Genomic DNA, 20906 nt, shown 5'->3' with positions numbered 1-20906 from the left:
GCTACCCGTGTCATGCTTTGTAGTTAATATTTGTTGAAGCTAAATGTAGAAAATCTTTGAAAAGAAAAGTTATGTAGATTAAAAAGAAAAGATGTTCCAAGTCTGTTTCTGTCTTCTTACTCTTCAGCCGGTTTCTCTCTTGGCCAACGTGTGCTTCAGCACCTCATAAGAAAGGATTCTGTACTTAGAACCATCTATCCTTGAGTGTAGTAGAGTTCCCAATTGTACTGTGACCTCGATTGGGCCATCATTGCCTACAGCAGTGGGTGTTTCCAAGTTTAGAAAGTGATTTGGTGGAAATGCTCATGACTGATGTCTTTTCCTTGCCGGGAGCTGCTCCATTGGTCCTGGGCTCCTCTTTCCAATATTGGATTGCCACAACGCATTCCAGAAAAGTTTCTAAAACAATCCCCTTTCTCAAAAGGCACAAATGTCAAACAACGCTCAGATTATACCCCTTTCTTCAACATCGACAAAAGCTACACAGAAACTTCATCAACGACACAGAGTTGACGTCCAACGAAAAAGTCCCGCACCTACCCACAAATGATAACGTGGGCATTTCAGACACTTGACGTTGATTGCATTCTTTGAAAACTTGCAATGCCTGACATCACTTTAAGCACATATCCAATGCACTCTTTAACATTACACCCATTTTTTGCAACTGCTTCTTATACAACACAGATTCATGCATCATTGCAAATGGTTCTGCCTTTCAATAAAATTTTCTGCATGTGACCTACAGATGCAAAAACAAAGAAAAACCAAAAGAGGACTTCCATGCAACACCACTCAGAACATACTCCTTTCTTCAATATTGCAAAAAGCAACACTGAACGTTCATCGACGACACAGAGCTCACAACCAAAGTCGCCGATCTGTGCCCAATTCACGCTCAGGAAGGAGCATCATGACTCATCATCGTGGGTTGGGAGACAAACACTTTCGAAACACATTTCCAAGCAAAGAACTATAGAAATGATCCCTGAAAATATAGTCTTAACGGTTTATGTTAACTCAATCGGCATTCCATTCTGCTGCACCTCTCCTCTGAAAGGGTTTTGCCTATTTGAATTTTGTGGGCTTTAAAGTTTACTTGACAATGACATATATCGGAGCCAAAAGCAGAAAGGACTTCCAAAATCTCTTTGAAGCCTACTGTTACTGTTAAGATATGTGGAATGTCATACTTTTTTGTAAGCTTAGCTACCCGTGTCATGCTTTCTAGTTAATATTTGTTGAAGCTAAATGAAGAAAATCTTTAATAAGAAAAGTTATGTAGATAAAAAGGAAAAGATGTTCCAAGTCTGTTTCTGTCTTCTTACTCTTCAGCCGGTTTCTCTCTTGGCCAACGTGTGCTTCAGCACTTCATAAGAAAGGATTCTGTACTCAGAACCATCTATCCTTGAGTGTAGTAGAGTTCCCAATTGTACGGTGACCTCGATTGGGCCATCATTGCCTACAGCAGTGGGTGGTTCCAAGTTTAGAAAGTGATTTGGTGGAAATGCTCATGATTGATGTCTTTTCCTAGCCGGGAGCTGCTCCATTGGTCCTGGGCTCCTCTTTCCAATATTGGATTGCCACAACGCATTCCAGAAAAGTTTCTAAAACAATCCCCTTTCTCAAAAGGCACAAAAGTCAAACAACGCTCAGATTTTACCCCTTTCTTCAACATCGACAAAAGCTACACAGAAACTTCATCAACGACACAGAGTTGACGTCCAACGAAAAAGTCCCGCACCTACCCACAAATGATAACGTGGGCATTTCAGCCACTTGACGTTGATTGCATTCTTTGAAAACTTGCAATGGCTGACATCACTTTAAGCACATATCCAATGCACTCTTTAACATTACACCCATTTTTTGCAACTGCTTCTTATTCAACACAAATTCATGCATCATTGCAAAATTTTCTGCATGTGACCTACAGATGCAAAAACAAAGAAAAACCAAAACAGGACTTCAATGCCCAACACCACTCAGAACATACTCCTTTCTTCAATATTGCAAAAAGCAACACAGAACGTTCATCAAAGACACAAAGCTCACAACCAAATTCGCCGATCTGTGCCCAATTCACGCTCAGAAAGGAGCATCATGACTCATCATCGTGGGTTGGGAGACAAACACTTTCGAAACACATTTCCAAGCAAAGAACTATAGAAATGATCCCTGAAAATATAGTCTTAAAGGTTTAGGGGTAACTCAATCGGCATTCTATTCTGCTGCACCTCTCCTCTGAAAGGGTTTTGCCTATTTGAATTTTGTGGGCTTTAAAGTTTACTTGACAATGACATATATCGGAGCCAAAAGCAGAAAGGACTTCCAAAATCTCTTTGAAGCCTACTGTTACTGTTAAGATATGTGGAATGTCATACTTTTTTGTAAGCTTAGCTACCTGTGTCATGCTTTCTAGTTAATATTTGTTGAAGCTAAATGAAGAAAATCTTTGATAAGAAAAGTTATGTAGATAAAAAGGAAAAGATGTTCCAAGTCTGTTTCTGTCTTCTTACTCTTCAGCCGGTTTCTCTCTTGGCCAACGTGTGCTTCAGCACCTCATAAGAAAGGATTCTGTACTCAGAACCATCTATCCTTGAGTGTAGTAGAGTTCCCAATTGTACGGTGACCTCGATTGGGCATTCATTGCCTACAGCAGTGGGTGGTTCCAAGTTTAGAAATTGATTTGGTGGAAATGCTCATGACTGACGTCTTTTCCTAGCCGGGAGCTGCTCCATTGGTCCTGGGCTCCTCTTTTCAATATTGGATTGCCACAACGCATTCCAGAAAAGTTTCTAAAACAATCCCCTTTCTCAAAAGGCACAAATGTCAAACAACGCTCAGATTTTACCCCTTTCTTCAACATCGACAAAAGCTACACAGAAACTTCATCAACGACACAGAGTTGACGTCCAACGAAAAAGTCCCGCACCTACCCACAAATGATAACGTGGGCATTTTAGACACTTGACGTTGATTGCATTCTTTAAAAACGTGCAATGGCTGACATCACTTTAAGCACATATCCAATGCACTCTTTACCATAACACCCATTTTTTGCAACTGCTTCTTATACAGCACACATTCATGCATCATTGCAAACGGTTCTGCATGTGACCTACAGATGCAAAAACAAAGAAAAACAAAAACAGGACTTCAATGCCCAACACCACTCAGAACATACTCCTTTCTTCAATATTGCAAAAAGCAACACAGAACGTTCATCAACGACACAGAGCTCACAACCAAAGACGCCGATCTGTGCCCAATTCACGCTCAGGAAGGAGCATCATGACTCATCATCGTGGGTTGGGAGACAAACACTTTCGAAACACATTTCCAAGCAAAGAACTATAGAAATGATCCCTGAAAATATAGTCTTAAAGGTTTAGGGGTAACTCAATCGGCATTCTATTCTGCTGCACCTCTCCTCTGAAAGGGTTTACCTATTTGAATTTTGTGGGCTTTAAAGTTTACTTGACAATGACATATATCGGAGCCAAAAGCAGAAAGGACTTCCAAAATCTCTTTGAAGCCTACTGTTACTGTTAAGATATGTGGAACGTCATACTTTTTTGTAAGCTTAGCTACCCGTGTCATGCTTTGTAGTTAATATTTGTTGAAGCTAAATGTAGAAAATCTTTGAAAAGAAAAGTTATGTAGATAAAAAGGAAAAGATGTTCCAAGTCTGTTTCTGTCTTCTTACTCTTCAGCCGGTTTCTCTCTTGGCCAACGTGTGCTTCAGCACCTCATAAGAAAGGATTCTGTACTTAGAACCATCTATCCTTGAGTGTAGTAGAGTTCCCAATTGTACTGTGATTTTGATTGGGCCATCATTGCCTACAGCAGTGGGTGGTTCCAAGTTTAGAAAGTGATTTGCTGGAAATACTCATGACTGATGTCTTTTCCTAGCCGGGAGCTGCTCCATTGGTCCTGGGCTCCTCTTTCCAATATTGGATTGCCACAACGCATTCCAGAAAAGTTTCTAAAACAATCCCCTTTCTCAAAAGGCACAAATGTCAAACAACGCTCAGATTATACCCCTTTCTTCAACATCGACAAAAGCTACACAGAAACTTCATCAACGACACAGAGTTGACGTCCAACGAAAAAGTCCCGCACCTACCCACAAATGATGACGTGGGCATTTCAGACACTTGACGTTGATTACATTCTTTGAAAACTTGCAATGCCTGACATCACTTTAAGCACATATCCAATGCACTCTTTAACATTACACCCATTTTTTGCAACTGCTTCTTATACAACACAGATTCATGCATCATTGCAAATGGTTCTGCCTTTCAATAAAATTTTCTGCATGTGACCTACAGATGCAAAAACAAAGAAAAACCAAAAGAGGACTTCAATGCCCAACACCACTCAGAACATACTCCTTTCTTCAATATTGCACAAAGCAACACTGAACGTTCATCAACGACACAGAGCTCTTAACCAAAGTCGCCGATCTGTGCCCAATTCACGCTCAGGAAGGAGCATCATGACTCATCATCGTGGGTTGGGAGACAAACACTTTCGAAACACATTTCCAAGCAAAGAACTATAGAAATGATCCCTGAAAATATAGTCTTAACGGTTTATGTTAACTCAATCGGCATTCCATTCTGCTGCACCTCTCCTCTGAAAGGGTTTTGCCTATTTGAATTTTGTGGGCTTTAAAGTTTACTTGACAATGACATATATCGGAGCCAAAAGCAGAAAGGACTTCCAAAATCTCTTTGAAGCCTACTGTTACTGTTAAGATATGTGGAATGTCATACTTTTTTGTAAGCTTAGCTACCCGTGTCATGCTTTCTAGTTAATATTTGTTAAAGCTAAATGAAGAAAATCTTTGATAAGAAAAGTTATGTAGATAAAAAGGAAAAGATGTTCCAAGTCTGTTTCTGTCTTCTTACTCTTCAGCCGGTTTCTCTCTTGGCCAACGTGTGCTTCAGCACCTCATAAGAAAGGATTCTGTACTCAGAACCATCTATCCTTGAGTGTAGTAGAGTTCCCAATTGTACGGTGACCTCGATTGGGCCATCATTGCCTACAGCAGTGGGTGTTTCCAAGTTTAGAAATTGATTTGGTGGAAATGCTCATGACTGATGTCTTTTCCTAGCCGGGAGCTGCTCCATTGGTCCTGGGCTCCTCTTTTCAATATTGGATTGCCACAACGCATTCCAGAAAAGTTTCTAAAACAATCCCCTTTCTCAAAAGGCACAAATGTCAAACAACGCTCAGATTTTACCCCTTTCTTCAACATCGACAAAAGCTACACAGAAACTTCATCAACGACACAGAGTTGACGTCCAACGAAAAAGTCCCGCACCTACCCACAAATGATAACGTGGGCATTTCAGACACTTGACGTTGATTGCATTCTTTAAAAACGTGCAATGGCTGACATCACTTTAAGCACATATCCAATGCACTCTTTACCATAACACCCATTTTTTGCAACTGCTTCTTATACAACACACATTCATGCATCATTGCAAACGGTTCTGCATGTGACCTACAGATGCAAAAACAAAGAAAAACAAAAACAGGACTTCAATGCCCAACACCACTCAGAACATACTCCTTTCTTCAATATTGCAAAAAGCAACACAGAACGTTCATCAACGACACAGAGCTCACAACCAAAGACGCCGATCTGTGCCCAATTCACGCTCAGGAAGGAGCATCATGACTCATCATCGTGGGTTGGGAGACAAACACTTTCGAAACACATTTCCAAGCAAAGAACTATAGAAATGATCCCTGAAAATATAGTCTTAAAGGTTTATGGTAACTCAATCGGCATTCTATTCTGCTGCACCTCTCCTCTGAAAGGGTTTTGCCTATTTGAATTTTGTGGGCTTTAAAGTTTACTTGACAATGACATATATCGGAGCCAAAAGCAGAAAGGACTTCCAAAATCTCTTTGAAGCCTACTGTTACTGTTAAGATATGTGGAATGTCATACTTTTTTGTAAGCTTAGCTACCCGTGTCATGCTTTGTAGTTAATATTTGTTGAAGCTAAATGTAGAAAATCTTTGAAAAGAAAAGTTATGTAGATCAAAAAGAAAAGATGTTCCAAGTCTGTTTCTGTCTTCTTACTCTTCAGCCGGTTTCTCTCTTGGCCAACGTGTGCTTCAGCACCTCATAAGAAAGGATTCTGTACTTAGAACCATCTATCCTTGAGTGTAGTAGAGTTCCCAATTGTACTGTGACCTCGATTGGGCCATCATTGCCTACAGCAGTGGGTGTTTCCAAGTTTAGAAAGTGATTTGGTGGAAATGCTCATGACTGATGTCTTTTCCTTGCCGGGAGCTGCTCCATTGGTCCTGGGCTCCTCTTTCCAATATTGGATTGCCACAACGCATTCCAGAAAAGTTTCTAAAACAATCCCCTTTCTCAAAAGGCACAAATGTCAAACAACGCTCAGATTATACCCCTTTCTTCAACATCGACAAAAGCTACACAGAAACTTCATCAACGACACAGAGTTGACGTCCAACGAAAAAGTCCCGCACCTACCCACAAATGATAACGTGGGCATTTCAGACACTTGACGTTGATTGCATTCTTTAAAAACGTGCAATGGCTGTCATCACTTTAAGCACATATCCAATGCACTCTTTACCATAACACCCATTTTTTGCAACTGCTTCTTATACAACACAAATTCATGCATCATTGCAAAATTTTCTGCATGTGACCTACAGATGCAAAAACAAAGAAAAACCAAAACAGGACTTCAATGCCCAACACCACTCAGAACATACTCCTTTCTTCAATATTGCAAAAAGCAACACAGAACGTTCATCAAAGACACAGAGCTCACAACCAAATTCGCTGATCTGTGCCCAATTCACGCTCAGAAAGGAGCATCATGACTCATCATCGTGGGTTGGGAGACAAACACTTTCGAAACACATTTCCAAGCAAAGAACTATAGAAATGATCCCTGAAAATATAGTCTTAACGGTTTATGTTAACTCAATCGGCATTCCATTCTGCTGCACCTCTCCTCTGAAAGGGTTTTGCCTATTTGAATTTTGTGGGCTTTAAAGTTTACTTGACAATGACATATATCGGAGCCAAAAGCAGAAAGGACTTCCAAAATCTCTTTGAAGCCTACTGTTACTGTTAAGATATGTGGAATGTCATACTTTTTTGTAAGCTTAGCTACCCGTGTCATGCTTTCTAGTTAATATTTGTTGAAGCTAAATGAAGAAAATCTTTGATAAGAAAAGTTATGTAGATAAAAAGGAAAAGATGTTCCAAGTCTGTTTCTGTCTTCTTACTCTTCAGTCGGTTTCTCTCTTGGCCAACGTGTGCTTCAGCACCTCATAAGAAAGGATTCTGTACTCAGAACCATCTATCCTTGAGTGTAGTAGAGTTCCCAATTGTACTGTGACCTCGATTGGGCCATCATTGCCTACAGCAGTGGGTGGTTCCAAGTTTAGAAATTGATTTGGTGGAAATGCTCATGACTGATGTCTTTTCCTAGCCGGGAGCTGCTCCATTGGTCCGGGGCTCCTCTTTTCAATATTGGATTGCCACAACGCATTCCAGAAAAGTTTCTAAAACAATCCCCTTTCTCAAAAGGCACAAATGTCAAACAACGCTCAGATTTTACCCCTTTCTTCAACATCGACAAAAGCTACACAGAAACTTCATCAACGACACAGAGTTGACGTCCAACGAAAAAGTCCCGCACCTACCCACAAATGATAACGTGGGCATTTCAGACACTTGACGTTGATTGCATTCTTTGAAAACTTGCAATGCCTGACATCACTTTAAGCACATATCCAATGCACTCTATAACATTACACCCATTTTTTGCAACTGCTTCTTATACAACACAGATTCATGCATCATTGCAAATGGTTCTGCCTTTCAATACAATTTTCTGCATGTGACCTACAGATGCAAAAACAAAGAAAAACCAAAAGAGGACTTCCATGCCCAACACCACTCAGAACATACTCCTTCCGTCAATATTGCAAAAAGCAATACTGAACGTTCATCAACGACACAGAGCTCACAACCAAAGTTGCCGATCTGTGCCCAATTCACGCTCAGGAAGGAGCATCATGACTCATCATCGTGGGTTGGGAGACAAACCCTTTCGAAACACATTTCCAAGCAAAGAACTATAGAAATGATCCCTGAAAATATAGTCTTAACGGTTTATGTTAACTCAATCGGCATTCCATTCTGCTGCACCTCTCCTCTGAAAGGGTTTTGCCTATTTGAATTTTGTGGGCTTTAAAGTTTACTTGACAATGACATATATCGGAGCCAAAAGCAGAAAGGACTTCCAAAATCTCTTTGAAGCCTACTGTTACTGTTAAGATATGTGGAATGTCATACTTTTTTGTAAGCTTAGCTACCCGTGTCATGCTTTCTAGTTAATATTTGTTGAAGCTAAATGTAGAAAATCTTTGAAAAGAAAAGTTATGTAGATCAAAAAGAAAAGATGTTCCAAGTCTGTTTCTGTCTTCTTACTCTTCAGCCGGTTTCTCTCTTGGCCAACGTGTGCTTCAGCACCTCATAAGAAAAGATTCTGTACTTAGAACCATGTATCCTTGAGTGTAGTAGAGTTCCCAATTGTACTGTAACCTCGATTGGGCCATCATTGCCTACAGCAGTGGGTGTTTCCAAGTTTAGAAAGTGATTTGGTGGAAATGCTCATGACTGATGTCTTTTCCTTGCCGGGAGCTGCTCCATTGGTCCTGGGCTCCTCTTTCCAATACTGGATTGCCACAACGCATTCCAGAAAAGTTTCTAAAACAATCCCCTTTCTCAAAAGGCACAAATGTTAAACAACGCTCAGATTATACCCCTTTCTTCAACATCGACAAAAGCTACACAGAAACTTCATCAACGACACAGAGTTGACGTCCAACGAAAAAGTCCCGCACCTACCCACAAATGATAACGTGGGCATTTCAGACACTTGACGTTGATTGCATTCTTTGAAAACTTGCAATGCCTGACATCACTTTAAGCACATATCCAATGCACTCTTTAACATTACACCCATTTTTTGCAACTGCTTCTTATTCAACACAGATTCATGCATCATTGCAAATGGTTCTGCCTTTCAATAAAATTTTCTGCATGTGACCTACAGATGCAAAAACAAAGAAAAACCAAAAGAGGACTTCCATGCCCAACACCACTCAGAACATACTCCTTTCTTCAATATTGCAAAAAGCAACACTGAACGTTCATCAACGACACAGAGCTCACAACCAAAGTCGCCGATCTGTGCCCAATTCACGCTCAGGAAGGAGCATCATGACTCATCATCGTGGGTTGGGAGACAAACACTTTCGAAACACATTTCCAAGCAAAGAACTATAGAAATGATCCCCGAAAATATAGTCTTAACGGTTTATGTTAACTCAATCGGCATTCCATTCTGCTGCACCTCTCCTCTGAAAGGGTTTTCCCTATTTGAATTTTGTGGGCTTTAAAGTTTACTTGACAATGACATATATCGGAGCCAAAAGCAGAAAGGACTTCCAAAATCTCTTTGAAGCCTACTGTTACTGTTAAGATATGTGGAATGTCATACTTTTTTGTAAGCTTAGCTACCCGTGTCATGCTTTGTAGTTAATATTTGTTGAAGCTAAATGTAGAAAATCTTTGAAAAGAAAAGTTATGTAGATCAAAAAGAAAAGATGTTCCAAGTCTGTTTCTGTCTTCTTACTCTTCAGCCGGTTTCTCTCTTGGCCAACGTGTGCTTCAGCACCTCATAAGAAAGGATTCTGTACTTAGAACCATCTATCCTTGAGTGTAGTAGAGTTCCCAATTGTACTGTGACCTCGATTGGGCCATCATTGCCTACAGCAGTGGGTGTTTCCAAGTTTAGAAAGTGATTTGGTGGAAATGCTCATGACTGATGTCTTTTCCTTGCCGGGAGCTGCTCCATTGGTCCTGGGCTCCTCTTTCCAATATTGGATTGCCACAACACATTCCAGAAAAGTTTCTAAAACAATCCCCTTTCTCAAAAGGCACAAATGTCAAACAACGCTCAGATTATACCCCTTTCTTCAACATCGACAAAAGCTACACAGAAACTTCATCAACGACACAGAGTTGACGTCCAACGAAAAAGTCCCGCACCTACCCACAAATGATAACGTGGGCATTTCAGACACTTGACGTTGATTGCATTCTTTGAAAACTTGCAATGCCTGACATCACTTTAAGCACATATCCAATGCACTCTTTACCATAACACCCATTTTTTGCAACTGCTTCTTATACAACACACATTCATGCATCATTGCAAACGGTTCTGCATGTGACCTACAGATGCAAAAACAAAGAAAAACAAAAACAGGACCTCAATGCCCAACACCACTCAGAACATACTCCTTTCTTCAATATTGCAAAAAGCAACACAGAACATTCATCAACGACACAGAGCTCACAACCAAAGACGCCGATCTGTGCCCAATTCACGCTCAGGAAGGAGCATCATGACTCATCATCGTGGGTTGGGAGACAAACACTTTCGAAACACATTTCCAAGCAAAGAACTATAGAAATGATCCTTGAAAATATAGTCTTAACGGTTTATGGTAACTCAATCGGCATTCCATTCTGCTGCACCTCTCCTCTGAAAGGGTTTTGCCTATTTGAATTTTGTGGGCTTTAAAGTTTACTTGACAATGACATATATCGGAGCCAAAAGCAGAAAGGACTTCCAAAATCTCTTTGAAGCCTACTGTTACTGTTAAGATATGTGGAATGTCATACTTTTTTGTAAGCTTAGCTACCCGTGTCATGCTTTGTAGTTAATATTTGTTGAAGCTAAATGTAGAAAATCTTTGAAAAGAAAAGTTATGTAGATTAAAAAGAAAAGATGTTCCAAGTCTGTTTCTGTCTTCTTACTCTTCAGCCGGTTTCTCTCTTGGCCAACGTGTGCTTCAGCACCTCATAAGAAAGGATTCTGTACTTAGAACCATCTATCCTTGAGTGTAGTAGAGTTCCCAATTGTACTGTGACCTCGATTGGGCCATCATTGCCTACAGCAGTGGGTGTTTCCAAGTTTAGAAAGTGATTTGGTGGAAATGCTCATGACTGATGTCTTTTCCTTGCCGGGAGCTGCTCCATTGGTCCTGGGCTCCTCTTTCCAATATTGGATTGCCACAACGCATTCCAGAAAAGTTTCTAAAACAATCCCCTTTCTCAAAAGGCACAAATGTCAAACAACGCTCAGATTATACCCCTTTCTTCAACATCGACAAAAGCTACACAGAAACTTCATCAACGACACAGAGTTGACGTCCAACGAAAAAGTCCCGCACCTACCCACAAATGATAACGTGGGCATTTCAGACACTTGACGTTGATTGCATTCTTTGAAAACTTGCAATGCCTGACATCACTTTAAGCACATATCCAATGCACTCTTTAACATTACACCCATTTTTTGCAACTGCTTCTTATACAACACAGATTCATGCATCATTGCAAATGGTTCTGCCTTTCAATAAAATTTTCTGCATGTGACCTACAGATGCAAAAACAAAGAAAAACCAAAAGAGGACTTCCATGCAACACCACTCAGAACATACTCCTTTCTTCAATATTGCAAAAAGCAACACTGAACGTTCATCGACGACACAGAGCTCACAACCAAAGTCGCCGATCTGTGCCCAATTCACGCTCAGGAAGGAGCATCATGACTCATCATCGTGGGTTGGGAGACAAACACTTTCGAAACACATTTCCAAGCAAAGAACTATAGAAATGATCCCTGAAAATATAGTCTTAACGGTTTATGTTAACTCAATCGGCATTCCATTCTGCTGCACCTCTCCTCTGAAAGGGTTTTGCCTATTTGAATTTTGTGGGCTTTAAAGTTTACTTGACAATGACATATATCGGAGCCAAAAGCAGAAAGGACTTCCAAAATCTCTTTGAAGCCTACTGTTACTGTTAAGATATGTGGAATGTCATACTTTTTTGTAAGCTTAGCTACCCGTGTCATGCTTTCTAGTTAATATTTGTTGAAGCTAAATGAAGAAAATCTTTAATAAGAAAAGTTATGTAGATAAAAAGGAAAAGATGTTCCAAGTCTGTTTCTGTCTTCTTACTCTTCAGCCGGTTTCTCTCTTGGCCAACGTGTGCTTCAGCACTTCATAAGAAAGGATTCTGTACTCAGAACCATCTATCCTTGAGTGTAGTAGAGTTCCCAATTGTACGGTGACCTCGATTGGGCCATCATTGCCTACAGCAGTGGGTGGTTCCAAGTTTAGAAAGTGATTTGGTGGAAATGCTCATGATTGATGTCTTTTCCTAGCCGGGAGCTGCTCCATTGGTCCTGGGCTCCTCTTTCCAATATTGGATTGCCACAACGCATTCCAGAAAAGTTTCTAAAACAATCCCCTTTCTCAAAAGGCACAAAAGTCAAACAACGCTCAGATTTTACCCCTTTCTTCAACATCGACAAAAGCTACACAGAAACTTCATCAACGACACAGAGTTGACGTCCAACGAAAAAGTCCCGCACCTACCCACAAATGATAACGTGGGCATTTCAGCCACTTGACGTTGATTGCATTCTTTGAAAACTTGCAATGGCTGACATCACTTTAAGCACATATCCAATGCACTCTTTAACATTACACCCATTTTTTGCAACTGCTTCTTATTCAACACAAATTCATGCATCATTGCAAAATTTTCTGCATGTGACCTACAGATGCAAAAACAAAGAAAAACCAAAACAGGACTTCAATGCCCAACACCACTCAGAACATACTCCTTTCTTCAATATTGCAAAAAGCAACACAGAACGTTCATCAAAGACACAAAGCTCACAACCAAATTCGCCGATCTGTGCCCAATTCACGCTCAGAAAGGAGCATCATGACTCATCATCGTGGGTTGGGAGACAAACACTTTCGAAACACATTTCCAAGCAAAGAACTATAGAAATGATCCCTGAAAATATAGTCTTAAAGGTTTAGGGGTAACTCAATCGGCATTCTATTCTGCTGCACCTCTCCTCTGAAAGGGTTTTGCCTATTTGAATTTTGTGGGCTTTAAAGTTTACTTGACAATGACATATATCGGAGCCAAAAGCAGAAAGGACTTCCAAAATCTCTTTGAAGCCTACTGTTACTGTTAAGATATGTGGAATGTCATACTTTTTTGTAAGCTTAGCTACCTGTGTCATGCTTTCTAGTTAATATTTGTTGAAGCTAAATGAAGAAAATCTTTGATAAGAAAAGTTATGTAGATAAAAAGGAAAAGATGTTCCAAGTCTGTTTCTGTCTTCTTACTCTTCAGCCGGTTTCTCTCTTGGCCAACGTGTGCTTCAGCACCTCATAAGAAAGGATTCTGTACTCAGAACCATCTATCCTTGAGTGTAGTAGAGTTCCCAATTGTACGGTGACCTCGATTGGGCATTCATTGCCTACAGCAGTGGGTGGTTCCAAGTTTAGAAATTGATTTGGTGGAAATGCTCATGACTGACGTCTTTTCCTAGCCGGGAGCTGCTCCATTGGTCCTGGGCTCCTCTTTTCAATATTGGATTGCCACAACGCATTCCAGAAAAGTTTCTAAAACAATCCCCTTTCTCAAAAGGCACAAATGTCAAACAACGCTCAGATTTTACCCCTTTCTTCAACATCGACAAAAGCTACACAGAAACTTCATCAACGACACAGAGTTGACGTCCAACGAAAAAGTCCCGCACCTACCCACAAATGATAACGTGGGCATTTTAGACACTTGACGTTGATTGCATTCTTTAAAAACGTGCAATGGCTGACATCACTTTAAGCACATATCCAATGCACTCTTTACCATAACACCCATTTTTTGCAACTGCTTCTTATACAGCACACATTCATGCATCATTGCAAACGGTTCTGCATGTGACCTACAGATGCAAAAACAAAGAAAAACAAAAACAGGACTTCAATGCCCAACACCACTCAGAACATACTCCTTTCTTCAATATTGCAAAAAGCAACACAGAACGTTCATCAACGACACAGAGCTCACAACCAAAGACGCCGATCTGTGCCCAATTCACGCTCAGGAAGGAGCATCATGACTCATCATCGTGGGTTGGGAGACAAACACTTTCGAAACACATTTCCAAGCAAAGAACTATAGAAATGATCCCTGAAAATATAGTCTTAAAGGTTTAGGGGTAACTCAATCGGCATTCTATTCTGCTGCACCTCTCCTCTGAAAGGGTTTACCTATTTGAATTTTGTGGGCTTTAAAGTTTACTTGACAATGACATATATCGGAGCCAAAAGCAGAAAGGACTTCCAAAATCTCTTTGAAGCCTACTGTTACTGTTAAGATATGTGGAACGTCATACTTTTTTGTAAGCTTAGCTACCCGTGTCATGCTTTGTAGTTAATATTTGTTGAAGCTAAATGTAGAAAATCTTTGAAAAGAAAAGTTATGTAGATAAAAAGGAAAAGATGTTCCAAGTCTGTTTCTGTCTTCTTACTCTTCAGCCGGTTTCTCTCTTGGCCAACGTGTGCTTCAGCACCTCATAAGAAAGGATTCTGTACTTAGAACCATCTATCCTTGAGTGTAGTAGAGTTCCCAATTGTACTGTGATTTTGATTGGGCCATCATTGCCTACAGCAGTGGGTGGTTCCAAGTTTAGAAAGTGATTTGCTGGAAATACTCATGACTGATGTCTTTTCCTAGCCGGGAGCTGCTCCATTGGTCCTGGGCTCCTCTTTCCAATATTGGATTGCCACAACGCATTCCAGAAAAGTTTCTAAAACAATCCCCTTTCTCAAAAGGCACAAATGTCAAACAACGCTCAGATTATACCCCTTTCTTCAACATCGACAAAAGCTACACAGAAACTTCATCAACGACACAGAGTTGACGTCCAACGAAAAAGTCCCGCACCTACCCACAAATGATGACGTGGGCATTTCAGACACTTGACGTTGATTACATTCTTTGAAAACTTGCAATGCCTGACATCACTTTAAGCACATATCCAATGCACTCTTTAACATTACACCCATTTTTTGCAACTGCTTCTTATACAACACAGATTCATGCATCATTGCAAATGGTTCTGCCTTTCAATAAAATTTTCTGCATGTGACCTACAGATGCAAAAACAAAGAAAAACCAAAAGAGGACTTCAATGCCCAACACCACTCAGAACATACTCCTTTCTTCAATATTGCACAAAGCAACACTGAACGTTCATCAACGACACAGAGCTCTTAACCAAAGTCGCCGATCTGTGCCCAATTCACGCTCAGGAAGGAGCATCATGACTCATCATCGTGGGTTGGGAGACAAACACTTTCGAAACACATTTCCAAGCAAAGAACTATAGAAATGATCCCTGAAAATATAGTCTTAACGGTTTATGTTAACTCAATCGGCATTCCATTCTGCTGCACCTCTCCTCTGAAAGGGTTTTGCCTATTTGAATTTTGTGGGCTTTAAAGTTTACTTGACAATGACATATATCGGAGCCAAAAGCAGAAAGGACTTCCAAAATCTCTTTGAAGCCTACTGTTACTGTTAAGATATGTGGAATGTCATACTTTTTTGTAAGCTTAGCTACCCGTGTCATGCTTTCTAGTTAATATTTGTTAAAGCTAAATGAAGAAAATCTTTGATAAGAAAAGTTATGTAGATAAAAAGGAAAAGATGTTCCAAGTCTGTTTCTGTCTTCTTACTCTTCAGCCGGTTTCTCTCTTGGCCAACGTGTGCTTCAGCACCTCATAAGAAAGGATTCTGTACTCAGAACCATCTATCCTTGAGTGTAGTAGAGTTCCCAATTGTACGGTGACCTCGATTGGGCCATCATTGCCTACAGCAGTGGGTGTTTCCAAGTTTAGAAATTGATTTGGTGGAAATGCTCATGACTGATGTCTTTTCCTAGCCGGGAGCTGCTCCATTGGTCCTGGGCTCCTCTTTTCAATATTGGATTGCCACAACGCATTCCAGAAAAGTTTCTAAAACAATCCCCTTTCTCAAAAGGCACAAATGTCAAACAACGCTCAGATTTTACCCCTTTCTTCAACATCGACAAAAGCTACACAGAAACTTCATCAACGACACAGAGTTGACGTCCAACGAAAAAGTCCCGCACCTACCCACAAATGATAACGTGGGCATTTCAGACACTTGACGTTGATTGCATTCTTTAAAAACGTGCAATGGCTGACATCACTTTAAGCACATATCCAATGCACTCTTTACCATAACACCCATTTTTTGCAACTGCTTCTTATACAACACACATTCATGCATCATTGCAAACGGTTCTGCATGTGACCTACAGATGCAAAAACAAAGAAAAACAAAAACAGGACTTCAATGCCCAACACCACTCAGAACATACTCCTTTCTTCAATATTGCAAAAAGCAACACAGAACGTTCATCAACGACACAGAGCTCACAACCAAAGACGCCGATCTGTGCCCAATTCACGCTCAGGAAGGAGCATCATGACTCATCATCGTGGGTTGGGAGACAAACACTTTCGAAACACATTTCCAAGCAAAGAACTATAGAAATGATCCCTGAAAATATAGTCTTAAAGGTTTATGGTAACTCAATCGGCATTCTATTCTGCTGCACCTCTCCTCTGAAAGGGTTTTGCCTATTTGAATTTTGTGGGCTTTAAAGTTTACTTGACAATGACATATATCGGAGCCAAAAGCAGAAAGGACTTCCAAAATCTCTTTGAAGCCTACTGTTACTGTTAAGATATGTGGAATGTCATACTTTTTTGTAAGCTTAGCTACCCGTGTCATGCTTTGTAGTTAATATTTGTTGAAGCTAAATGTAGAAAATCTTTGAAAAGAAAAGTTATGTAGATCAAAAAGAAAAGATGTTCCAAGTCTGTTTCTGTCTTCTTACTCTTCAGCCGGTTTCTCTCTTGGCCAACGTGTGCTTCAGCACCTCATAAGAAAGGATTCTGTACTTAGAACCATCTATCCTTGAGTGTAGTAGAGTTCCCAATTGTACTGTGACCTCGATTGGGCCATCATTGCCTACAGCAGTGGGTGTTTCCAAGTTTAGAAAGTGATTTGGTGGAAATGCTCATGACTGATGTCTTTTCCTTGCCGGGAGCTGCTCCATTGGTCCTGGGCTCCTCTTTCCAATATTGGATTGCCACAACGCATTCCAGAAAAGTTTCTAAAACAATCCCCTTTCTCAAAAGGCACAAATGTCAAACAACGCTCAGATTATACCCCTTTCTTCAACATCGACAAAAGCTACACAGAAACTTCATCAACGACACAGAGTTGACGTCCAACGAAAAAGTCCCGCACCTACCCACAAATGATAACGTGGGCATTTCAGACACTTGACGTTGATTGCATTCTTTAAAAACGTGCAATGGCTGTCATCACTTTAAGCACATATCCAATGCACTCTTTACCATAACACCCATTTTTTGCAACTGCTTCTTATACAACACAAATTCATGCATCATTGCAAAATTTTCTGCATGTGACCTACAGATGCAAAAACAAAGAAAAACCAAAACAGGACTTCAATGCCCAACACCACTCAGAACATACTCCTTTCTTCAATATTGCAAAAAGCAACACAGAACGTTCATCAAAGACACAGAGCTCACAACCAAATTCGCTGATCTGTGCCCAATTCACGCTCAGAAAGGAGCATCATGACTCATCATCGTGGGTTGGGAGACAAACACTTTCGAAACACATTTCCAAGCAAAGAACTATAGAAATGATCCCTGAAAATATAGTCTTAACGGTTTATGTTAACTCAATCGGCATTCCATTCTGCTGCACCTCTCCTCTGAAAGGGTTTTGCCTATTTGAATTTTGTGGGCTTTAAAGTTTACTTGACAATGACATATATCGGAGCCAAAAGCAGAAAGGACTTCCAAAATCTCTTTGAAGCCTACTGTTACTGTTAAGATATGTGGAATGTCATACTTTTTTGTAAGCTTAGCTACCCGTGTCATGCTTTCTAGTTAATATTTGTTGAAGCTAAATGAAGAAAATCTTTGATAAGAAAAGTTATGTAGATAAAAAGGAAAAGATGTTCCAAGTCTGTTTCTGTCTTCTTACTCTTCAGTCGGTTTCTCTCTTGGCCAACGTGTGCTTCAGCACCTCATAAGAAAGGATTCTGTACTCAGAACCATCTATCCTTGAGTGTAGTAGAGTTCCCAATTGTACTGTGACCTCGATTGGGCCATCATTGCCTACAGCAGTGGGTGGTTCCAAGTTTAGAAATTGATTTGGTGGAAATGCTCATGACTGATGTCTTTTCCTAGCCGGGAGCTGCTCCATTGGTCCGGGGCTCCTCTTTTCAATATTGGATTGCCACAACGCATTCCAGAAAAGTTTCTAAAACAATCCCCTTTCTCAAAAGGCACAAATGTCAAACAACGCTCAGATTTTACCCCTTTCTTCAACATCGACAAAAGCTACACAGAAACTTCATCAACGACACAGAGTTGACGTCCAACGAAAAAGTCCCGCACCTACCCACAAATGATAACGTGGGCATTTCAGACACTTGACGTTGATTGCATTCTTTGAAAACTTGCAATGCCTGACATCACTTTAAGCACATATCCAATGCACTCTATAACATTACACCCATTTTTTGCAACTGCTTCTTATACAACACAGATTCATGCATCATTGCAAATGGTTCTGCCTTTCAATACAATTTTCTGCATGTGACCTACAGATGCAAAAACAAAGAAAAACCAAAAGAGGACTTCCATGCCCAACACCACTCAGAACATACTCCTTCCGTCAATATTGCAAAAAGCAATACTGAACGTTCATCAACGACACAGAGCTCACAACCAAAGTTGCCGATCTGTGCCCAATTCACGCTCAGGAAGGAGCATCATGACTCATCATCGTGGGTTGGGAGACAAACCCTTTCGAAACACATTTCCAAGCAAAGAACTATAGAAATGATCCCTGAAAATATAGTCTTAACGGTTTATGTTAACTCAATCGGCATTCCATTCTGCTGCACCTCTCCTCTGAAAGGGTTTTGCCTATTTGAATTTTGTGGGCTTTAAAGTTTACTTGACAATGACATATATCGGAGCCAAAAGCAGAAAGGACTTCCAAAATCTCTTTGAAGCCTACTGTTACTGTTAAGATATGTGGAATGTCATACTTTTTTGTAAGCTTACACTCTTAAAATGGATGTGTTAAAAACAACACAACCTGTGTTATATCTTAACACATCTGTGTGTTTAGTTAAGGACAACACATTTTGTGTTACTTTTAACTCAACCAGTGTGTTATTGTTCTTAACACAGGGAGTGTGATTTCACTAAGTTTGCACTTTGAATTAGATTAAAATGTAGCAACTGACAAAATATTGTGTGTAAATAAGTTTTATTTACACTGGTGCACTCTTATAAAATGATTTTGTAAATAACACAACCTGTAAAAAGAGATGTTAAAAATGACACATGCTGTGTAGATTTTAACACATAAAGTGTGTGTGCTTAGGGACAACACATTTTGTGTAGATTTTAACACATGTTGTGTAGATTTTAACACATGTAGTGTGTGTGCTCAGGGACAACACATTTTGTGTAGATTTTAACACATGTTGTGTAGATTTTAACACGTTTTGTAGATTTTAACACATTTAGTGTGTTTGCTCAAGGACAACACATGTTGTGTCAAATTTAACACACAACCTGTGTTGTTTCTTTACACATCTCTGTGTTTATAAGGATTACACATTTTGTGTTACATTTAACACAACTAATGTGTTACACAGCAGCAGTGTGTTGTTGAAACCTTTTACACACTAATGTGTTATAGTAACACAACTTGTGTCAGATATGCGTCACATGTGACTGTAGTCGGAGAGTATTTGCCAGAGTTACTTCCCATGTGCTTACAAAAGTGTTTGGATGAACATTGACACGTATTGGTAACTTGTGTTTATGTAGTCCAGTGATGTTTAATAGAGTTTGTTTGAACATTTGGATGTTTTAAACATCATTAATCTACATAGACAAGCTCTTATTGAGAATTAACATAGATTTGATGTTTCATTTCAGTTTTATTTCAAGTCACCATAATCGTGATTAATGGCTCCTTTATTTGGGCTCTTGACCCTTTACTCTTGTTTTAGTGTTTCTCTGGCTGCTGTAACTGTATTTTAATAAAATACATCTGTTATGGTGATAGAAAATATGATCAGATGGTTCTTGATGATGTCATAATCAGCAAGTTATGATCAAGTTTTTGAGTATATGGATGGAGTGCTTTATTTTAATGATTTATTGTTAGTTCTGAAAGTTTTGTGAAACTACATCCAGCAATCAAAAAGTGCAGAATGACAAAAAAAGTTTAAAGCTACAGCAGAAACCAGTCAAACACAGATATCAAGAATCAGCGTATGTATCTCAATAATGGTGATAAACGAAAAATTTCAGGCCGCAATGCATGCTGGTACTTATGGATGAGCTTTATAGAGACATGAAGCTTTGCCACCATTGTTGAGAGTCATATGCTGATTCTTGATGTCTGTATTTGACTAGTTTCTGCTGCAGCTTTAAACGTTCTCTAAACATATATTTTTTTAAGAATTATAGAATGAGGTAGCATACACCATAATATCATGTAAAAACTGAGTATCTGTAATCAAATATAAGTGATCAAATATACATTATCTCTTATACATTAAACTTCTCTTGCTATGTTAAAAAAACATCATGTTGAAAACTGATCATTTAATGAGCTTTTTCCTCAAGATGATTTCAACTGTTTCAGATGTGCAATATAAATACACAGAAACAGCAAACAGAGAAACGAATGATAAAGTGTGAAGGGTCAAGAGCCCAAATAAAGCTGCCACTAATCACGATTCTGGTGACATCAAAACAAACATTCAATG

The 20906-nt window shown here is 39.7% G+C and overlaps 16 non-coding genes across 16 annotated transcripts; all 16 read right to left on the bottom strand.

Moving 5' to 3' along the window:
- Nucleotides 1-790: 790 nt before the first annotated feature.
- LOC148978612 (small nucleolar RNA U3) lies at nucleotides 791-1004 on the bottom strand. The gene has a single exon (XR_016169067.1). It is a non-coding gene; the product is annotated as a small nucleolar RNA U3 (small nucleolar RNA).
- A 976-nt stretch (nucleotides 1005-1980) lies between these two features.
- Nucleotides 1981-2194, bottom strand: LOC148978611 (small nucleolar RNA U3). The gene has a single exon (XR_016169180.1). It is a non-coding gene; the product is annotated as a small nucleolar RNA U3 (small nucleolar RNA).
- Nucleotides 2195-3171: 977 nt separating this feature from the next.
- On the bottom strand, nucleotides 3172-3385 carry LOC148978610 (small nucleolar RNA U3). The gene has a single exon (XR_016169098.1). It is a non-coding gene; the product is annotated as a small nucleolar RNA U3 (small nucleolar RNA).
- Nucleotides 3386-4381: 996 nt separating this feature from the next.
- Nucleotides 4382-4595, bottom strand: LOC148978609 (small nucleolar RNA U3). The gene has a single exon (XR_016169107.1). It is a non-coding gene; the product is annotated as a small nucleolar RNA U3 (small nucleolar RNA).
- Nucleotides 4596-5571: 976 nt separating this feature from the next.
- Nucleotides 5572-5785, bottom strand: LOC148978608 (small nucleolar RNA U3). Its single transcript, XR_016169097.1, has one exon. It is a non-coding gene; the product is annotated as a small nucleolar RNA U3 (small nucleolar RNA).
- Nucleotides 5786-6761: 976 nt separating this feature from the next.
- On the bottom strand, nucleotides 6762-6975 carry LOC148978607 (small nucleolar RNA U3). The gene has a single exon (XR_016169175.1). It is a non-coding gene; the product is annotated as a small nucleolar RNA U3 (small nucleolar RNA).
- Nucleotides 6976-7971: 996 nt separating this feature from the next.
- Nucleotides 7972-8185, bottom strand: LOC148978606 (small nucleolar RNA U3). The gene has a single exon (XR_016169170.1). It is a non-coding gene; the product is annotated as a small nucleolar RNA U3 (small nucleolar RNA).
- Nucleotides 8186-9181: 996 nt separating this feature from the next.
- On the bottom strand, nucleotides 9182-9395 carry LOC148978605 (small nucleolar RNA U3). Its single transcript, XR_016169076.1, has one exon. It is a non-coding gene; the product is annotated as a small nucleolar RNA U3 (small nucleolar RNA).
- A 976-nt stretch (nucleotides 9396-10371) lies between these two features.
- LOC148978604 (small nucleolar RNA U3) lies at nucleotides 10372-10585 on the bottom strand. The gene has a single exon (XR_016169159.1). It is a non-coding gene; the product is annotated as a small nucleolar RNA U3 (small nucleolar RNA).
- A 994-nt stretch (nucleotides 10586-11579) lies between these two features.
- Nucleotides 11580-11793, bottom strand: LOC148978603 (small nucleolar RNA U3). The gene has a single exon (XR_016169066.1). It is a non-coding gene; the product is annotated as a small nucleolar RNA U3 (small nucleolar RNA).
- A 976-nt stretch (nucleotides 11794-12769) lies between these two features.
- LOC148978602 (small nucleolar RNA U3) lies at nucleotides 12770-12983 on the bottom strand. Its single transcript, XR_016169179.1, has one exon. It is a non-coding gene; the product is annotated as a small nucleolar RNA U3 (small nucleolar RNA).
- A 977-nt stretch (nucleotides 12984-13960) lies between these two features.
- LOC148978601 (small nucleolar RNA U3) lies at nucleotides 13961-14174 on the bottom strand. The gene has a single exon (XR_016169096.1). It is a non-coding gene; the product is annotated as a small nucleolar RNA U3 (small nucleolar RNA).
- A 996-nt stretch (nucleotides 14175-15170) lies between these two features.
- LOC148978600 (small nucleolar RNA U3) lies at nucleotides 15171-15384 on the bottom strand. Its single transcript, XR_016169106.1, has one exon. It is a non-coding gene; the product is annotated as a small nucleolar RNA U3 (small nucleolar RNA).
- A 976-nt stretch (nucleotides 15385-16360) lies between these two features.
- LOC148978599 (small nucleolar RNA U3) lies at nucleotides 16361-16574 on the bottom strand. Its single transcript, XR_016169095.1, has one exon. It is a non-coding gene; the product is annotated as a small nucleolar RNA U3 (small nucleolar RNA).
- Nucleotides 16575-17550: 976 nt separating this feature from the next.
- LOC148978598 (small nucleolar RNA U3) lies at nucleotides 17551-17764 on the bottom strand. The gene has a single exon (XR_016169174.1). It is a non-coding gene; the product is annotated as a small nucleolar RNA U3 (small nucleolar RNA).
- Nucleotides 17765-18760: 996 nt separating this feature from the next.
- Nucleotides 18761-18974, bottom strand: LOC148978597 (small nucleolar RNA U3). The gene has a single exon (XR_016169169.1). It is a non-coding gene; the product is annotated as a small nucleolar RNA U3 (small nucleolar RNA).
- Nucleotides 18975-20906: the final 1932 nt, after the last annotated feature.

This window comes from Pimephales promelas, chromosome 6, assembly GCF_988280905.1.
Source record: "Pimephales promelas chromosome 6, fPimPro1.hap1.1, whole genome shotgun sequence".
NCBI lineage: Eukaryota > Metazoa > Chordata > Actinopteri > Cypriniformes > Leuciscidae > Pimephales > Pimephales promelas.
The sequence above is the reverse complement of the archived record's forward strand: the minus strand, read 5'-3'. Positions and strand labels throughout refer to the sequence as shown.